The 21,060-nt window shown below is 43.5% G+C and overlaps 1 protein-coding gene across 3 annotated transcripts in view; it reads left to right on the top strand.

Moving 5' to 3' along the window:
- The first annotated feature begins 5,871 nt into the window (after positions 1–5,871).
- The window catches only part of KIAA1614 (KIAA1614 ortholog), a 105,463-nt gene continuing 90,274 nt past the window's right edge, over positions 5,872–21,060 (top strand). Inside the window, exons 1-2 of one of the 3 annotated variants that reach the window (XM_033916083.1) lie at positions 5,872–5,987; positions 6,100–6,280. The gene's annotated coding sequence lies outside the window, so the exon portion shown is untranslated. Of the gene's footprint in view, positions 5,988–6,099; positions 6,281–7,657; positions 8,150–21,060 lie in introns of those variants that run through there. The other 2 variants (XM_033916084.1, XM_033916082.1) reach the window with 2 other exon arrangements.

Consider the following 21,060-nt stretch of genomic DNA (forward strand, 5'->3'; position numbering starts at 1 on the left):
GGACCAACAAGATTTGAATAATGACCAGACAACAAAAGGTAGAAAAACTAATTTTATTTTCCATTTTGTGATTATAATATGTCAGATTTGAAACATGTATCCTGCCAGAGCTGGTGTTATACCGCAAACGTGAGCTAGGATTTAAGAGAGAGAGGAAAAGTCTTTTTTGTTTGTTTATTTTGTTTACACCACAACGCCAGTGTAGTTAGAAGGCAAAAGGAGTGAAGAGGCTATAAAATAAACCCACCAGGATGTTTGAAAAAAACATTCAATTGGGCAGGAAAATCGAATCGAATAACCAATTCAGTAGGCTGAATTGAATCAAAATTTTTTTCCTGAATCGGGCAGCACTAGTAATTACTATTCCACTTCTTTTTTTTTTTTTTTAATCTTTATTCATTTTACATCTTACAACAAGTGTAACAATAGATAACAGTTAAATTGAATTGAATACACTTGAATCTCTATCATATTCAACATTAAAACATTAAAATTTTAACCCATTCCCTCCCAATCCAATTATAACCTATGTGTTCACAAAGCTCATATACAATATTCTTTATTATTGATCTAAATATTTAATAAAATTATTATTCCACTTCTAAGAAATGAGAAAAGTAATCTGTATTGTGTGGCAGTAACAACCCCAACCATCTTCCTAGACAGACTCAATGGGTCATATATTAGGTTTTCTCTGCCATCATTTAATATGTGAATTATATTGTTTTTCTCTCAAGTGACATCTTACACTACCTTTGGTAGCTTGTTGGGGATAGGGTTACCAGATTTCCTCTTTTTTTTTTTTTTTAAAAAAAAGGACACTTGGCCTTGCCCTATTCTGCCCCGGCCCCACCGTGTAACATGCCCAGCCCCTTTCTGCGCACAACTCTGACCCCACACAAAACTTCTGTTTCTTTCCCCCAGCTCTGGGCCATACATATCTAGAAGGCCTGCGTGCATGCATGGACATTGATGTGATGACATTCCACTCATGTGCGCATGCATTTGATGTCATGTCGACATGTGCAGAGGCCCTCCAGATGTGGCCCCGAGCTCAGGGCCTTCCAAAACCCAGACAAACTGCCTACAAATATCTTCCTACTTGAGGCCATGACACCAATAACGCTTCATGACATTCATTCCTACCAGAACACCTGGCCTTAGAACATAGATAAACCCTATGCAAATACAGGATCAGAAACTAATCCTAATATACACAAATGAAACCCTTAGACAGAGAAACAGAAAGAAATACATTTCTTTCTGAACAGTGCAAAATATAGACAACAGAGATGATGCGGTATATAAACTTAAGGTTTAGATTAGATTAGATTAGATGTAAGTTCTGAAAAATTACACATTTTAATCACTAAATTGAAAATAAAATCATTTTCCCTACCTTTGTTGTCTGGTGATTTTATTTTTCTATTCATCTTTTCCCAGTCTCTGGTTACATTTCCTTCTGTCTGTGCTCTTAACTGTGTTTCCTTATCCAATTGCTGGTTTTCTCTCCTTTATTTTCTGCCCTATTTCCATCTTTGGCATTAACCTTTAACATTCAACTTTCTTCCATTTTTCTGCTTCCTCCTCAAATTTATTTACTTTTCCCTGTCTCCCCTACCCATCTATTCATGTGTACCATCTTTTCCCTCTTTCTTCTCCCCTATTCCCATCTATTTATAAACAGCATTTCTTCCATTTTCTTCCCGTCCCCACTCCTCCCATCACTATGCACCATCTTCTCCTTCCCCACTCCTCCCTTCCCTCTCTTTCTTTCTCCTAAGGTCTGATAAATGTCTTCCCCTTTTCCCCCTCTTATGGTTTGGAATCTTTATCTTCTCCTCAGTGGCGTACCAAGGGGGGGGCAGTCCGCCCCGGGTGCCAGCCCTGAAGGGGTGCTCCCGGCCTTGCCGTTCAGTCCCCCCACACCCCCGAAGGACCGCTCGCCCCACTGACCTTCCTGCACCACCTGTGAAGCAGCAAGCAGCAGGATCGCGAGGTCAGCTATCCCTGAGCTGCTTGGGCGCTGCTTCCTGCGCCGCGGTCCCGCCCCTCCTCTGACGTCAGAGGAGGGGTGGGAACGCGGCGCAGGAAGCAGCGCCTAAGCAGCGCAGGGATAGCTGACATCGCGATCCTGCTGCGGCTGCTTCATAGGTGGTGCAGGAAGGTCAGTGGGGCGAGCGGTCCTTCGGGGGGGGGGGTGGTGGTGGGGACTGAACGGCAAGGCCGGGAGCATAGGTAGTGCTGCTTCATAGGTGGTGCGGGGAGGCCAGGGAGGCGAGCGGTCCTTCGGGGTGGGGCGGGTGGGCAGGCAGGCAGGCATTCAAGGGGGAGGGGGGTGACAGGCAGGCAGGCCTTCAAGGGGGGGGACAGGCCTTCGGGGGGATGTGCAGACCTTCAAGGGGGAGGGACAGGCCTTCAAGGGGGGGGCAGGCAGGCTTTCAAGGGGGGGACAGGTCTACAAGGGGGGACAGGTCTACAAGGGGGTGGGCAGGCCAACAAGGGGGTGGGACAGGCCTTCAGGGGTGGGACAGGCCTTCAGGGGGGGGACAGGCCTTCAAGGGGGGGACAGGCCTACAAGGGGGGGACAGGCCTACAAGGGGGTGGGACAGGCCTTCAAGGGGGGGCCAGGCCTTCGGGGGGGGTGCAGACCTTCAAGGGGGGGGACAGGCAGGCAGGTCTTCAAGGTGGGGGGACAGGCCTACAAGGGGGTGGGACAGGCCTTCAAGGGGGGTGCAGGCCTTCAAGGGGGGGACAGGCAGACCTTTAAGGGGGGACAGGCCTTTGGGGGGACCCTGGTTTAGAAGTACACGGAGGGAAGGGGGTGTTCAAAGAGATGTGCATATGCCAAACTTTGGGGGGGATGAAGAAATAATGGGTCTGAAAATAGAGGAGAGGGAGAGAAATGATGGACCATGGGATTTAGGGAGGGAAGGAACTGAAAGGGAGAGAAATTGGACACAAGGGATGGTGTGGAGGAGGGATAGAGATACTGGATAGGAGGGTAATTGGGAAAAGAAAGGGAGAGATGGTGGACTCTGGGGTGGTGGGGAAGGAGGGAAAGATGCCGGATGAAAGGGTAGTTAAGAAAAGGTGGATCTGTGGAGGGAGATGAAAAAAAAGGAAAGATACCAGACTTCCTGGGGAGGGAAGGGAAATGGAAAGGGAGGACAGAGTTGGCAGATGGATGGTTAGCACGCAGAAAGAAGAAAGAAGGAGACCCTGGCAAGCAAGTTATCAGAAGAAAACCAGAGCCTTGGACCAACAAGATTTGAAATATAACCAGACAACAAAAGGTAGAAAAATTAATTTTATTTTCTGTTTTGTGATTATAATATGTCAGATTTGAAATGTGTATCCTGACAGAGCTGGTGTTGGACTGCAAACGTGAGCTAGGATTTCACAGAGAGAGGAAAAGTCCTTTTTGTTTCTTTATTTTATTTACACCACAGCGCCAATGTGGTTAGGAGAAGCCAAAGGGGGTGAAAAAGCTATAAAACCCATCAGGAGTTTTGAAAAAAATCACCCAACTGGGCAGGAAAATCGAATTGAAAAACCAATTCAATAAGCTGAATCGAATCGAAATTTTTTTTCCTGAATCTGGCAGCATTAGTTTGCGCTACTGTCTTAGACTTTAGGACCTGGGATTGGGGAGAGATGGCATCCTCAGTACTTTATAATGCAAGTGAAACGAGGATTTGGTCAGACTTTTGAAGGGTCTGCAGAAAAAAAATATTGTATAGGCCGGGGACATGAAACAGCAGGAAATGGGAACTTTTCTTCCTTCTATTTTTGTGAATGGAAAGGCTGAGGATGTCAGAGAGTTCAGTTAAAATATGTGTTTTATAAGAAAATATAATAATGTGTTTTATAAAGTTTATAGCATAGCTGGCCTACCCAGTGAGGTGTTTCTAGTGGTGGTGGTGGCATCGTGTCAATGTGTTGAGAGGAAGAGGTGGTCTGGGAAATTCTGCTGAGCAAACTCCGGGCCCATTTCCACCCCCCAGTTAGTCCACTCCACTCAACTGGTTCACACACTGAGTGGGTCTTTGGGTGTTGTGTTGGGATCTCTTCCAGTGGTTTATCAGTATCTCCTTCTGGTCCAAGGAAGGAAACTTTGTTATCCTTAGCATTGACCTACAGAATATGTTTGTAACAGCGCTGCTTGTGTGGCATTAGGCTATGTAGTGATCAAAAGAAAAAAACAGACCTTTGCACATTTTTGCACTATATGGTGGGTGTATGAGGAGATTCACATTTCCTGCACAGCTAAGTCCATGTGAAGTTACCTTGTGCTGTATTTGACATCTAGCAAGGTCTCTGTTTGAAAGGAAAGATCTAAACTTAAAAATGAAGTGGCCAGAAGTTATGGTAAAAGCAGATAGTGTAGCTGGTTTTAAGAAAGATTTGGACAAATTCCTGGAGGAAAAGTCCATAATCTGTTATTAAGACATGGGGGAAGTGTCTGCTTGCCCTGGATCGGTAGCATGGAATGTTGCTACTCTTTGGGTTTTGACCAGGTATTAGTATCCTGGATTGGCTACCATGAGAATGGGCTACTGGGCATGATGGGCCATTGGTCTGACCCAGTTAGGCTATTCTTATGTTATGTTCTCATCTGTAGGGGCCTTTGTTTTCACTTCTTATTTTAATGTATTTTTTTTCTGGGAACTTATCAGTGTTTTTTATAATGGGAACAAAAATGGAAGAGAATTAATGTGTGTGGGGATGAGGGGGTAATTTCTTCAGCTAAATAATTCAATCCACTTCAAACAGACATAGGAGAACTCACGCACCATTCACACACCCTCCAACCAAAAACGTCAAAAGAAAAAAACTGTTCGACAACCTCCTAGCCATTCGAGCTGCAACACTCGACCCCCAACCCTACAACCAATTGACATCGACCACATACTGCAAAACCTTCAAAAAAAATAAAAACCCTTCTATTCAAAAAACACATAAAACCGAACTAACACAATCAGAACTGTCCCAAGCATCACCTGCAACTACTCCATATGTACTTCTGTCATGACAATTCAGACATAATTTATGTTATGTTATGTTTGGAATATAAGAACATTTTCACTGCCTATTTCTATTCTGACCATTTATTCCATTTCATGGTCATTACAAAAAATATTTTTTTACATGGGGGGGGGGGGGGGGGTGTCAAAATATGATGGGCCCCGGGTGCCACATACCCTAGGTACGCCACTGCTTCTCCTTCCCATAGTCTGGCATCTCTCTCCCCTCCTTCCTTTCCCTTCTCCCCCCTTTGTGGTCTGGCATCCCTCTCTTCTCGTCCCTCCCCCCTTCCCCAGCTAGTGGTCTGACATCTCTCTTTCCCGTTCCCTCCTCCTGTGGTCTGGCTATCTGCACCTTCCCTTTCTTCCCCTGGAGGTCTAGGGCATTTATCCTTTCCCGCAGTTCAGCATCTTTCTTCCCCTCTCCCCCCGATCCTGTGCTTGCTCACCCGGCACTTTTGTAACTCTTCGGCCGTCGTTGAACTAAACATGCTGCCTTCGGCGACCCGGAAGCTAGAGAAAGCTTCCAGCTCACTAAAGTCAACGTGTTTAGTACAACGACGGCCGAAGTTACAAAAGCGCTGGGTGAGCAAGCACAGAATCCTGGGGGGAGGGAGGAGGACTCCGGATTGGTGCGCTGCAGGGGGGGGGGAGTGGCTTGAGAGGCAACAGGACTCCAAATGCGTGGGAAGAAGGAGGCCGACTCAGGATAGGTTGAGCTGCTGTAGGGTTATTAGATGTTCGGATTCCCTGGACAAAAGTTGTTAAATTGAAAAGCCACCCGTCCTTCTGACAGAGTCCTCAAAAAGCGGACATGTCTGGAGAGATCCTGACATATGGTAACCCTAGTTGGGGAGTGCATGACCTTACACTTGCTTTGATATAAGCCTAGTAAAGGCCTGCAGGCTGGCAGCACTTGGAAGAAATTCCTAAAATTATGGCAGACTTACATAGATCAATGTGAGACTTTTTTTTTTTTTTACCCAATTCTTCAAAATGATCCTTTTAACAAAATTTTGCAGTGCTTGCAGAAATATTTGCTTATACAATTTTTTTTTGTGTGTGTGTGTAGAAATTTTTCCACTTCTGAAGGTACAAGAAATTGAAGCTTCCAAGAGAGGAAGTTCTGATTCACAACTGCCCGAACGCTGACTCTTTGAAATTTAAACCTGGTTCTAAGATGATGAACAATTTTCATAGCAACATTTTAAAGTTTACACATCCTTGTTAGCTGGAAGTGTCTCTTTGAAGAGGTAAATCCTTTTTAATTACTCTTCCCAGTATGGTGCTTCCTTCCTCACGCTTCCCTTTGCTTTTCTCTTCCATCCAGCATGTGTGGGTGTGTTTGTTTCTCTCTCAGGGGCTGATACAGAGAGCTACCGGAGAGCAGAAGCACATGGTTATTACAAGATGTCTACACGCATATTACTGGGCACATGATACAGAAATGGGTTCAGTGCAGATCATAACTTGCAATAGATCCTGATGGCACAACAGATTAACATGAATGATAACAGGGCTATTATGGTGTCGCAGTGCACGGAAGTAATGAGCACAACGCTAGGAATGTACCTCCAGGTCTGAGAAAGGTTAATTGAGAGGATTTATGCCAGTTTCTTCCCCCCCCTCCCCCGAGCAACTGTAAAGACAGAACGGGAGGTGACAGTTCTGCACACAGGTCCAAGCAGAAAAAAATAATGCGCAGACAAATATTGGCCTAACAAAAACTTTGTGCAAGACATTTTTGTGACGCTGATTCCAGCTTTCAATGTGAAAATGAGGTTTACTACGGAGACACGGAATATTTTCTGGCTAACCTTGCGCTAGAAGCATCGGAACCCCCCCCCCCCCCTTCTCAAAAAAAAAAATCCGTAACCTATTGTAAGGAATCCATGACAACCCGTGTAGCTCTAAGTCACCGCCCGTTTTATTTGTACCTTGGCGCGTTAGATGTTAACAAACCATTTTATAGCCCAAAATTTTCTCTTCTGTCTCTCTCGTGAGGCTCCCTGACTTTAATAAATCATGTTATAGCCCAAAAATCCCTTTTCCCTTATGTCTCTCTCTTCAGGCTCCCTGACTTTGGCTGGCCTTTTCCATTGCCATGGCTGAGATGTGGCTCTGTTTTTACATTCCATCTTTTCTCTGGGTGTCAAGTTATACACACGCTCCCCTTAACAGGAAATCTGCTTCGTTCTGGGCCAGTGTGTGATTTTTCTAGCTTTCTCCTACTGCCTGTTTCTCCCCCCCCCCCCCCCCCTTTTTTTTTTTTTTTTCTTCAATACTGTGAGAGCTGCTGGTAGCCATGGTGACTCCTGGAGTCCTGAAGCCATGTGTTGTACCTCTGATAGTAGTCCCCTGTTCCTGTGGTTAGTGTGTTTTCTTGGTTGGATGCCCTGGTATGCAACTACAGCTTAAACGGGACTCGCTCTCCAGCCAGCCAGTGCTCTGGCACACACACTACTTGTGCAGGCAGAGAGAAGAGACAGAGTTAAGAGAGGGGGGGAGCCAAAGTTACTCAGCTGCTAGAGCTCCCGGCTGTGTCTCAGTGGAGTCTCTCAAATGTTCATTTTAAAGAGGTGAGGTGTTTGCTTGCAGCAAAACAACTGCTCCAAGCTGCTTTTCAGATCAGATGGGGGGGGGGGGGGGGGGGGGAGGAGGCTGAAAGAGGCCCAGCTGCGTTCCAGCTGTGAATATGTGCACGGATCCTGCCCTGCTAGAGCTGGATTTACATTTCTTTCTCTTCTGGATCTTTTCTTGTACGCGGTAGTAGGATTAAGTTCCTTTTAAAGTTTTAAGAGCCGGAAAAAGTAAGGCTGAATGGATTTCTGGGTGATTTTTTCCCCCCACTTTTTTATTAATCATGTCTGAATTTAAAAAATATAAATCAAGAATGAAAGCATCTGGAAAGTGCGAATGAACCGCAGCTCCTGCCTGAGCTACACAGAAAAAGGCTGATCGCACAAGTCTGGGCCTTCATCACTTCACCACATGGAGCTCAGAAGTGGCCTGCTACCAGCATCAACGCCCGGAGCCATGGCTCTCCACACCCTTTAATTAAAGCTGGACCCGAGGGAGGCCTGTAACCTTCAGACCTTTAAACTGAACCAGACATTGCTTTGGTAAGTATTGAGTGGACTACTGGTGGTGGTGGGGGTGCCAACTGAGAAAGAAAAATAATGGACATTTTCAATGCTGAAAGTAAATGAATAGGCAATGTTTATCAATGTTTATTTCCTCTTGTCCCTATGACTCTTGTATTGGCAAGGGGCTGTGTCTAATGGGCTATCAAGATCCTTCTGGTTTCTGCAGAAAGTGGACTGTCCGCACAGGCAGGGGAGGGTGTTTCTTCACTAACCCAAGTGCCAGCTCTTTCTCCTTTATTATTATGTAGTCCCTTCAATCAAGCGTTATCTGACTGTATAATTCCCATTTGTATTTTGGAATGAGTACAACTTGGACAGAAATGCTAGAATGTGGCCTGTACTTCCATGCAGCGCAAGATACAGCAATGCATCTGGATTTTTTTCATGCAGATGTGGACCTGTCTTATTTTTCTCTGCATCCTATTTCCGGCTTTGGGCTTCGGTGACACCATTGAGTGAATGTGTATATATCTAAATATATATCTATATTAATCTATTTATCTACAGTATATATAAGTGGAAGTTCCAAAGAAGAAATTCCAACTTGGGTCCCTTTTCCATGCAGTACAGTTCAGTGAAACAAAAATCTGTAAACTTTTCTATGGCGTTCCTAGATTTCAAGCTGCAGTGAGGTAGTGATCTGAAAAGGATTGCCTGTTTTATGTGGTATGATACAGTAAAAAAATTTTTTAAAGGTTCCATTGTCCAGTATTTGCTAGATCATCATGTAGAAATGCAGTCCTTGGGAGCTTCTGGGCCTTTTGTCCTAACAATGAGAATACCGTGCTTTACTGCAACTCTCTATACATTGGAATTACTCAAAAAGAATTACGTCGTCTGCAGCTCATTCAAAATACAGCAATCAAACTTATCTATAAGGTTGAGAAATATGATCATGTTACTACTCCTCTTCTGCGAGAAGCTCACTGGCTACCCATCACCCACCGCGTCACCTATAAAACTTTAACGCTGGTCTTCAAAATCAAACTTTCTCGTCTCCCATCCTTTCTTGATAAACTCATCATTCCCTCTTGCCCTCCCCGGGCCCTTAAATCGGGTGATCAGAATTTACTGACCATACCTTCCATCAAAAAATTCTACTACACTAGAAAAACTAACTTTTCCGTTGTAGCTCTAACTTTATGGAATGCCACGCCACCTCAACTCCGCCTCGAAAATTCACTCGACAAATTCAAGACTAAACTAAAAATGTTCTAATTCCAAGACGCATACCATAACGTCTAAATATTTCCTTCCAATAGCTAGCAAAATAAACACGAACCGCTTTTAAGAAACGATCCCCACTCCTGGTGTTTAATCCTCCTCCCCTTCCCTTTAATTAATTTGTTTTTAATGATGTAATTATTAACTTTCCCCTCTCCCTTTCCCTTCAAGCTCATGTTCGTATTTGTAATTTGCCTGTTTAATGTTCACATTCTGCCCCCCCTACTAAATTTATTTTAACCTTTCATTTTTAGCATTGTAAACCAGCCAGGTGCACGTCGATGGTCGGTATATTAAAATTAATTAAACGTGAAACTTGATCCAGTATGGCTTATCCTGATCTAGATCCACAGCAAGAAAACTACTGAAGCGCATCACCTTCTGCCGCAGGGCCAAACAGCCACATGATTTTGTGGCTTAATTTGATCCTTGGACCCTGGCAGCTGTAGATGTACTTAAGAACTTCTGCTGCAGTGGGCCCAAATCAGGAAGCGGAGTGGTAACACAGAGGTACGTTCAGGGTATGCCATGCTCTGTCAACACCACTGCAGAATTTGGGCAGTATTTTGTTTCCCTTTCTTGAGTAACTGGGAGCTGCTTAAGCAACATTTATGCTATGGCGAGTACTCTTTTCATTACTCCTCTGTGGAAAGCGGCAAGAGAGTTATACTGGTTACCAGTCTCTCACCGAATTACATACAAAATTCTTCTAACTTTTAAAATGAAGATCTCCCCCCTCCCTGTTTTCCTAGACAAATATCTCATTCCACATACCCCTTCTAGGGTCCTTAGATCTACAAATCAAAACCTATTGACAGTACCTTCAATCAAGGACCTATACTATACAAGAAATTCCATCTTTTCTGTAGTCGCACCCTCGCTCTGGAATGCAATGCCATTTTATCTCCGCAACGAAAATTCCTTAAATAAATTTAAAACAAATCTTAAAACATATCTTTTTAAAGATGCCTGTCCATAAGTGGGGGGGGGGAACCTTTTAAGAAGCGACATCCCTGTCTCCCTCTCGTTATTTGCTATCCCTCCTTTTTATTTTTATTTACACATTGTAATTAAAACTTCCTTATCTCCTAGTACCTTTCGTCTCTAATAAGTCTTAATTTGTCATAACATAGTAACCTAGTAATATAGCAGATGATGGCAGATAAAGACCCGAATGGTCTATCCAGTCTGCCCAACCTGATTAAATTGTTTTAGTCATAGTTTTAGTTTTACCCTCCTCTTGTTTTATTTCAACTAAATCTTAAATGTTATTAGATTTTTAATATTGTAAACCATCCAGATACATGTGATGGTCGGTATATCAAGCCATAAATAAACTTGAAACTTGGAATGTTTCTCCATCTACTCCTTGTGCAGCCTGGAATCTTTGCACTAGATCCTTGTAATCAAAAGGTTGGAAAGTGTCAGCAAATGGCAGGTTTGGGCCAGATTCCCCTAGCACATTTGGTTCTGGACTTTTGTTCTTGCTAAGAAATTAAGCTTGCTTTCTTTGTATCCAGAACTCTGCAGTCTAAAGGTAGATCAGGGCCCAGACTTCAGGCACCATACAGAAGCCTCAGCTTGCCAATTGACTGGAATATTCTGCACCTTATGTGAAGAGTACAGCAACAAACTGCTGTGCAGTCATAAAACATCTTCCAGTTATAAGACTTTATGTAGCAACTTTGTAAACTGAATAGGAGTGGGGAAGGGACATGATCAACAAACATCAAGGATAACCAATTTATTTTACAATATATGAATAAAACATACAGTATATAACATATACTGAAAATATATAGCAAGCCTAACAGAGAGTCCTTTAATCCTTTTTGTACTAGACCCCAACACGGTCCGTGTTTCGGCTTTAACAGCCTTACTCAGGGGTATATGACTGAAGCCCAGTAGATGGCGCCAAGGTACAGGCTATAAACCCAAAAAGAAATGCTTTCTGTACACAGTCTAGAGCAGCAATCTTAAACTCAAACCCTTTGCAGGGCCACATTTTGGATGTGTAGGTACTTGAAGGGCCACAGAAAAAATAGTTAATGTCTTACTAAAGAAACGACAACTTTGTATGAGGTAAAACTCATTATAGTACAACATGCAGAAAGTGAAGTTTAAATAGTTTTTCACTTTCTGCATGTTGCACTGCTTTCAGCTGTGAATATCTGAAATTATCAGAAGCAATTAAGGAAAGATTTATCAACTATAAAGAGTTTTACCTCACGCAAAATTGTGATTTAGATTCTAAAGTATCAACTGCAAAAGACAAGATTTTAGTGTAGTCCTCTAGGTTTTTTTTGTAGAGGGGAGAATCAATATCCGACTTGTGCCTAGAAAACTTGCGCTTTAAGTGTTCGGTGGTCGTGTCCGCAACCACCTTCAGTTCTCACCTCCTCCAGCACTGGACACAACCTCCATCTTACATCAAGCAGTCACCACCAGGATAGGTGCCAAATTTCACGAGAGTTCACGAGATTACGTTCACACGCACAAGCTGCATTGCCTTCAGTTTTTACCTTCCATTCTGGAACATTGCCAGGTCACTGCTGTAACCTCACACAAGCGCTTTCCTGCGTCTGTACGCGATTGTCCTCTCCACTCCACCTCACAATCGCATACAGATGCAGGAAAGCACTTGCGTGAGGTTACAACAGTGAGGCGAGCAACGTTCCAGAGCAATGGTAACATACCGAGGGCCTCAAAATAGTACCTGGCGGGCCACAAGTTTGAGACCACTGGTCTAGAGCCTGCTGCTGCTCAGCATATGCAGTAGTTTGCAGCGTTTCTGTGTTTGGAACCACGTTGAGCAGCAGGCTCTAGAGCATGGGTGGGCAACTCCAGTCCTCGAGGGCTGGAATCCAGTCGGGTTTTCAGGATTTCCCCAATGAATATGCATGAGATCTATTTGCATGCACTGCTTTCAATGCATATTCATTGGGGAAATCCTGACAACCCAACTGGATTCCGGCCCTCACGGACCGGAGTTGCCCAACCCTGCTGTAGACCAGTGGTTCTCAACCTGTCCTGGAGGACCACCAGGCCAATCGGGTTTTCAGGCTAGCCCTAATGAATATGCATGAGAGAGATTTGCATATAATGGAAGTGACAGGCATGCAAATCTGCTCCATGCATATTCATTAGAGCTAGCCTGAAAGCCCGATTGGCTCTGGGGTCATCCAGGACAGGGTTGGGAACTACTGTTCTAGACTGTGTACCGAGAGCATTCCTTTTTGGGTTTATAGCCCATACCTTGGCGCCATCTACTGGGCTTCAGTCATATACCCCTGAGGAAGGCTGTTCAAGTCGAAACATGGACTGTGTTGGGGTCCAGAACAAAAAGGATTAAAGGACTCTGTTAGGCTTGCTATATATTTTCTGTATATGTTATATATGTTTTAGTCATATATTTTCAATAAATTGGTTATCCTTGAAGTTGGTTTATCGTGTTCCTTCCCCACTCCTGTTCTGTTTATATTTCTACATGTGGGGTTGTTTTTTCCTTTTTTTATGTGGGATGCACCTTTGTATACAACCCAGAAAATCTAGAATGCTACTTTTTGTTTACCAGTGATATCATGCCTGACATGACATGGGGCTGAGACCGTAAATGCGGATGCGGTAAAATGTAATGTGAACTGTAAAAGCCTTGTGTGCACTAAAAATAGAAATTCCAGTGCAATAGATGTGTCATTTTGGACAATCGGGTTATCTCCCCCTGGCCACAAGCCATAAGCAGAAGGAATCCACTTCAGATTTTTTCTGTGACCCTCCTACTTCACTGGGAGCTCTGCTGCCACCTGTGCACGCGAACCGGAAGGAGTGTTTCTGTTCTGCTCTCTTTTCTTATTTTATACAGAAATTGCTTTCTTGGTATTTATGCCATGTCAATGCTGTGGTGGTTAGCTTTACCTTCAGTTAAAATCTTTTTGCATATAAGAACATAAGAAATGCCGCTGCTGGTCCATCGTGGTCCATCGTGCCCAGCAGTCCGCTCACGCGGCGGCCCTTGGTTTATAGACCAGTGCCCTAACCGAGCCTAGCTTTACCTGCGTACTTTTTGGTTCAGCAGGAACTAGTGTAACTATCTTGAATCCTTGGAGGGTATTTTCTCCTATAACAGCCTACGGAAGAGCATTCCAGTTTTCCACCACTCTCTGGGTGAAGAAGAACTTCCTTACGTTTGTACAGGATCTATCCCCTTTTAACTTTAGAGAGTGCCCTCTCATTCTCCCTACCTTGGAGAGGGTGAACAACCTGTCTCTATCAACTAAGTCTATTCCCTTCATTATCTTGAATGTTTCGATCATGCCCCCTCTCAGTCTCCGCTTTTCAAGGGAGAAGAGGCCCAGTATCGCTCACTGTACGGCAGCATCTCCAGCCCTTTAACCATTTTATTTGCTCTTCTCTGGACCCTTTCGAGTAGTACTGTATTCTTCTTCATGTACGGTGACCAGTGATGGACGCAGTATTCCAGGTGGGGACGTACCATGGCCCAGTTCTGCAGCATGATAACCTTCCCCGATCTGCTCGTGATCTCCTTCTTAATCATTCCTAATATTCTGTTTGTCCTTTTCGCCGCTGCTGCGCATTGCGTTGACGGCTTCATCGACTTGTCAACCAGTATTCCCAGGTCTCTTTCCTGGGGGGTCTCTCCGAGTACCGCACCAGATATCCTGTATTTGTGAATAAGATTTTTGTTACCGACATGCATCACCTTACACTTACCTACGTTAAATCTCATTTACCGTGTGGCAGCCCATTTCTCGAGCGTGTTCATGTCACGTTGCAGGTCTTCGCAATCCTTCTGCATCTTCACTGCTCTGAATAAGTTCGTATCATCCGCAAATTTAATCATTTTGCTCGTTGTACCAGTTTCCAGGTCGTTTATAAATAGGTTGATGATTTCTGTGGAGGCTACTCTTAATTCTTATATTCATGAACGCACGGTTAAAATGCTCCTGTATCGCAAATTTCACTACCACCGCTATGGTAATCGTGCAGGGAAATTATTAGCTCGATTAACAACACAGGCTCGAGGTCATCGTTATGTAATGGGAATGAAGGATGATAAGGGACATCTACAGCACTCCACAGCACACATTGCGCAGATTTTTATGGCTCATTTCCAGAAGATCTATGGTCGCCAGGACTCGGGAGATGCTCCACTTATTAGGGATTATTTGGCAGATTCCGGCCTACTGCCGCTCTCTGACCCTGATGTTGAATTTCTCAATGCAGCCATCACATCTAAAGAACTGTTACAAGCTATTAAACAGCAAAGAAATTTCTCGGCTCCAGGGCCGGATGGCTTTACAGCTGAATTTTATAAACTTTTAGCGGAGCAGCTGAGTCCCTTCCTTAAGGACTACTATTCGCAGGTTATGCGGGATGAACATTTTCCCACAGAGGCGAATGAGGCATTGATTACATTGATTTTGAAGCCAGGTAAAGACAGCACTGCTCCGGAGTCCTATCGACCTATATCTTTATTAAACGTGGACATAAAAATTTTCTCTAAAATATTAGCTGATAGATTAGCCACTCTACTCCCAAATATCATCGCGTCTACACAGGTGGGCTTTGTAAAGGGAAGGCAGGCGGTCCATAACGTTCGAAAGGCACTCTTGTCATTGGCCCATACACAATCTCATGACACCCCGATGTTATTACTCAGCTTGGATGCAGCGCAAGCCTTTGACCAAGTCAATTGGACATTTTTATTTGAAATACTGCACTATATGGGAATTTCGGGTTGGTTTGCCACAGCGTTACGCACGTTATACTCAACACCGCGGGCAAGACTGCTTGTTAATGACACTATCACTGACCCCATATTAATTGAGAGAGGCACACGGCAGGGATGTCCTTTGTCCCCCCTGTTGTTTTTACTGTACTTGGAGCCCTTTCTGCGCACTGTATCTCTGGATCCTGATATAGTGGGGGTGGACTTCGGGGATCAAACATTAAAGGTGTTAGCTTTTGCAGATGACATCTTGTTTATGCTTACTAACCCTTCTCACTCTATCCGACACCTTATACAATCCCTCAACGAATTTAGATTTTATTCAGGCTTTACTTTGAATTATCAGAAATCTGTTGCTTTAGCCAGTCCAGTAACACTGCAGCAGACATGGAGGGGCCACTTCCCTTTTACATGGGCTGTGCACTCAATTCGATACTTGGGGGTTTGGATCCCCCGAGACCTCAAGACTCTTTATGACTGTAACATTTCCCCACTACTCCATGACACTTTACGGGACTTGCAAAACTGGTCCACTTTCCCGCTCACAGTAGCGGGACGGGTGGCTCTTTATAACATGGTGCTCTTTCCCAAATGGTTATACCGATTTCAGGTCCTGCCCTTGCTTTTATCCTTTTCTCATAAAGCCCGGTTAATTAAAGGATTACAACGGTTTCTTTGGGGTGGCAAGCGACCCCGCATGCAATTTCTTAGAATGTGCTTACCTAGGGAAAGAGGGGGTTATGGCTTATTAAATGTACATTGGTATGCTATTGCCTGTCAGATGAGACACATTAATGATTGGTTTAGGGGGACGTCTGACTTTACTGCAACATCATTGGAGTTGTCCTTGCTGGCTCCGTTTCATGTGAGTTATTTCTTGCATGTGGCGGACCCGCGGCTTCGTCCTTTGTTGGCCCAGTACCCGATATTTGCACCGGCTCGACGAGCATGGAAGTGGGTTTGCAAACTTGCTAGATTGCCTGCTGAGGTTTCATTATACTTACCCATCCAAGGCAATGGAGCCTTTCAGCCTGGACTGCAAAATACTGTTTTCCGGAGGTGGGGTGTGCAGGGACTTCAATACCTATTCCACTTATTCTCCGAGGAGGGGAAACTGGCAACTTTTGCTGACTTACGTCGGACATTTACTTTACCACCTAATGATTTTTTTGCATATTACCAAATCCGACATTACGTTCAGTCTCTTCCGGCGCACCATCTTGAGGAAGATAACAGGGAGGCTCTTTCAGAACTCTTTAGCCTTTCTGCACAACAGCGGATTCCGCTTCGATTTCACATAGTGGGGATCCGGGATGGGCACTCTGGCCCCAACTTGGACATCTTAGCGGCAACATGGGCTGAGGACTTGCACTGCACGTTAACGGCCCAACAGATACAGAGGACGCTGAAAAATATTCTGAAGGTGTCTCCTAATATTGTCCACTGGGAAATGCAGTTAAAAATTGTTTTGAGACTCTATATCCCGCCGGAACGAGCAGCCCGGATGGGGATTACTACAATTAATTCTTGCCCGAAATGTGCACATGCTCATGCATCATTGGGACATATGTTTTGGAATTGTCCCAAAATTCAACAGTTCTGGCAACAATTAGGGCACTATATCACGCGGCTCTGGCGGAGGCGTTGGCTCCCACAACCGACAGCCTTATTTGGACTTTATAATATAGCCACGCCCAAACCCAAAGGAATGTCAGCTTTTGTCACTAGAGTGCTTTTGATGGGGAAGAAAGCAATTCTTACTAACTGGCTGTCCCGAGAACCCCCTTCCTACGCTCAATGGAGAGCGTTGATGATTGTTCATGCGACGCTGGAGCGGAGACTAGTGGGAGATTTGGATCGTGGATCGGGCCGCAGATTCTGTCAGACCTGGGAATGCTTCTGGCAGGACCTCACACCATATGCTCGCAGTAGACTCTTAAATTGTTAGGACTATCTTACACTCTCAGCCATAGTAGTGGCATTGGACTTTTGGGGAGGGGAGGGAAGGGAGGGATGGGGGGAGGGGATGAACTTGCACTGTTCTTTTTTGGATTTGTATGCAACTTCTATTTGTACATTCTGGTTGAAATAATAAAAATCATTTGAACATAAATAGGTTGATGAGCACAGGCCCAAGCACCGAACCCCGCAGCACTCCACTCGTGACGCTTTTCCAGTTTGAGTATTGTCCATTTACCCCCCACTCTCTGTTTCCTATCCGCCAACCAGTTTTTAATCCACATGAGGATTTCGCCCTCGATTCCATGGCTCGCAATTTTTCGAAGTAGTCATTCATGTGGGACCTTGTCAAACGCCTTCTGAAAATCCAGATATACAAATGTCGACCGGCTCACCCTTGTTTATCTGCCTGTTTACTCCCTCGAAGAACAGCAGCATGTTCGTCAAGCAAAATCTTCCTTTGCTGAAGCCGTGCTGGCTGGTCCTCATCAGCTCGTGTCCGTCAAGGTGATCAATGATGTGGTCCTTTATCAGTGCCTCTACTATCTTTCCAGGTACCGAGGTCAGATTCGCCGGTCTGTAGTTTCTCCGGATCTCCCCTCGAACCTTTCTTGAAGATTGGGCCATTTTAAAGTGCATATGAGTATTTTACTGAGGTCACAGTAAAACTATAGTGTGACTTTTACTGCTTATTGATCCTTATTGATTTCATACACATATAAGTCCACTAACATAGCAGCATTTTTCTGGCTGAACTGTGCATTTTACTGTTCTGTGAAAATCTGTAAGAAATTATCTGGTCAAAAGGAGTGACGAGAAAAACCAGAAAGAAACCTCCACACTATAAACGCAGCACCGTTTGAGTGAAGGTGACCAAGAGGAAGTGGGAACAACCAAATATATCATCAAGGAAATCTTTATTTATTGAGATTTATTAACCGCCTTTATGAAGAGATTCTCCCAAGGCAGTGTACATTGGGCATAATTTAATATAAAATTTACAATTTTGTTAACAGCATAACAGTAGTAAAAAGACCAAATACAGTAAAACCTTGGTTTGTGAGCATAATTCATTCCAGAAGCATGCTTGTAATCCAAAGCACTTGTATATCAAAGCGAATTTCCCCATAGGAAATAATGGAAACTCAGACGATTCATTCTACAGCCCCAAAACTTTAATATAAAATACAGTAAAACCCTGGTTTACGAGCTTAATTCATTCTGAAAACATGCTTGTAATCCAAAACACTCGTATATCAAAGCAAATTTCCCCATACAATCCAACCCAAAAACTTTAACACAAAATACTATATGTACTTGTATTGCAAGACCTCTCATTTAGAACAGTCACTACACTCCCGTAGTGTCAGAGAGAGAAGAACCATTGGCTCAGTTGTGATGATGTGATGCGTGTATACTGTATGTACTCGTATTGCAAAATTTTGCTTGTTTAAAGCAGCCACTACACTCTTGCAGTGTCAGAGGGAAAAGAACCATCGGCTCAGTTGTGATGTGTGTATACTGTATGTACTTGTATTGCAAGACTTTGTTCATTTAGAACAGTCGCTACACTCATAGCGTCAGAGAGAAGAACCATCAGCTCATTTGTGATGATGTGACGCGTGTATACTGTATGTACTCATAATTCAAGACTTTACTCGTTTAGAACAGTCACTACACTCTTGCAGTGTCAGAGAGAGAAGAACCATCGATTCAGTTGTGATGATGTGAAGAATGTATACTGTATGTACTTGTATTGCAAGACATTGCTTGTATATCAAGTTAAAATTTAATAAAATGTTTTGCTTGTCTTGCAAAACACTTGCAAACCAAGTTACTTGCAATCCAAGGTTTTATTGTATAAACATAAATACAATGATCAGAGTTAAAATCAGTAAACTGAAACTTAATAGGACTATCATGAAACAGTCTAAAAAATATACTTAACAGCACTAAAATTCAAATAAGAGAGATATATCCTAAAAGGGAGAAATAATATTTATGACGCATCCAATAAGCACAAATCAGAACATTCAGATACCATAACTATGATGCTAATGCTTTTCTGTAATACTGCTTATCCTATAGCAGAGGGGGGTCAAATTTTAGATTTTAGATGAGGACAAGATGGGTGGTACAGAATGCTTTGGGGTAACTCGATCTTTCAGCAGCATTCGACCTAGTAGACCACCCCATACTACTCCAGATACTAGACGCCATAGGAATCTCAGGTAGAGTTCATAACTGGTTTCAAGATTTCCTTAAAACAAGATCATACAGAGTTAAGTCAAATGATCTTATATCCGACTCATAGATCCACAAGGATCACCACTATCGCCCATACTATTCAACCTCTTCATAGCTTCCCTAGGCACAACTCTAGATGCCCTAAATATAACCTCATTCAGCTACGCGGACGACATAACCATCCTCCTCCCCTTCGACATCCAAGACCCCATCTCCACAGAACGCCTGAAAACAACACTGGTAACAGTAGAAAACTGGATGACCAACCATAAGTTGAAGCTAAACTCGGATAAAACTAAATTCCTACTACTAGAGAAAGAAAAAATACCATCCTTTACAGAACTGGAAGTAAACGCAATCAAGTACCCAATACAGAGTACCCTCAAAATTCTGGGAATACAACTAGACAGATGCTGCACAATGCAGACACAAATCCACAAAATCATCCAAAAAGCTTTCTTCACCATGCGAAACTTAAGAAAATTCTTTAACAAAGATCAATACAGATTCATTGTCCAATCCCTTGTGTTTAGTATTGTAGACTACTGCAACAGCCTCTACCTACCATGCCCAAATAACATGATAAAACAACTACAGACCGTTCAGAACACAGCCCTCAGACTCATCTACTCACTTAGCAAATTTGACTACATCACCAATGCATAATTAGACTCTCACTGGCTACCAATAAAAGCAAGAACACAATTCAAATTCTACTGTCTACTATTTAAAGTAACCCATGGAGCTGCACCAAGTTACCTAAACAACCGCCTATACCGCAACCTCACACACAGAATAAGGAAAACTCAAAGCCTATTCACATACCCACCTCTCAATGGTACTCGACGCAAGAAACTTTACGACAACCTTCTGGCGACACAGGCAGCGAAAATTGACCCAACCGTCTCCAAATTGCTGACCAAAACAACAGACATTAAAGTGTTCCGATAAGAAATCAAAACTTTTCTATTCAAAAAACACCTCCCATCATTCTAACCTCTATCCTACTCGCACATGCATACTCCTTCATGAATACCACCCCTATAGTATCTCCTAGCCAATTCTTCAAACCATATCCCCAAAATTATATTCAGAAACCTAAACAAGCAACCTCCATCTGTAACCAGAATATTTCTTCCCTCAATGTTATGTAATAATCTTCTATAACCTGAATGTATTGCTATTCTTACCTGATATGTAAACTTGATATGTACTTGATATGTAAACTTCCTGGAAATGTCCAGATTTCTTCTAATTTTGTAATCCGCTTAGAACCGCAAGGCACAGGCAGAATAGAAATCACTAATGTAATGTAATGTAATGTAAACAGATGGGAGGCTAAAGTCAAGGCAAGTTTATACTCGTACAGTTAAACAAGGTATAAGGAACTGATTTACGATAGTTAATATGTGTGGCAGAATGAGGGTATAGTCAATGACACTGTGCATTAAAGGCTTTAGAGAAGAGCCAGGCTTTCACTTGCATCTTGAAATAGACGTAGCCCCTCTGGGAGTAAATTCCAGAGCGTGGAGGCCACTCCTGAGAAAGCTCGCTGGTGGGCATCACATCGTACAATTTATTTTCATGAGAGTACAGATAGTGATGCTCCTTGTGAGCACCTCGGAGATTTCGATGGTGTATAAAAGGCTAGCTTGGTCTTTAAGTATTCTGGCCCATTTTGTCTGGGGACCTTGAAAATCCAAAAACA

Source organism: Geotrypetes seraphini, chromosome 12, assembly GCF_902459505.1.
Source record: "Geotrypetes seraphini chromosome 12, aGeoSer1.1, whole genome shotgun sequence".
NCBI lineage: Eukaryota > Metazoa > Chordata > Amphibia > Gymnophiona > Dermophiidae > Geotrypetes > Geotrypetes seraphini.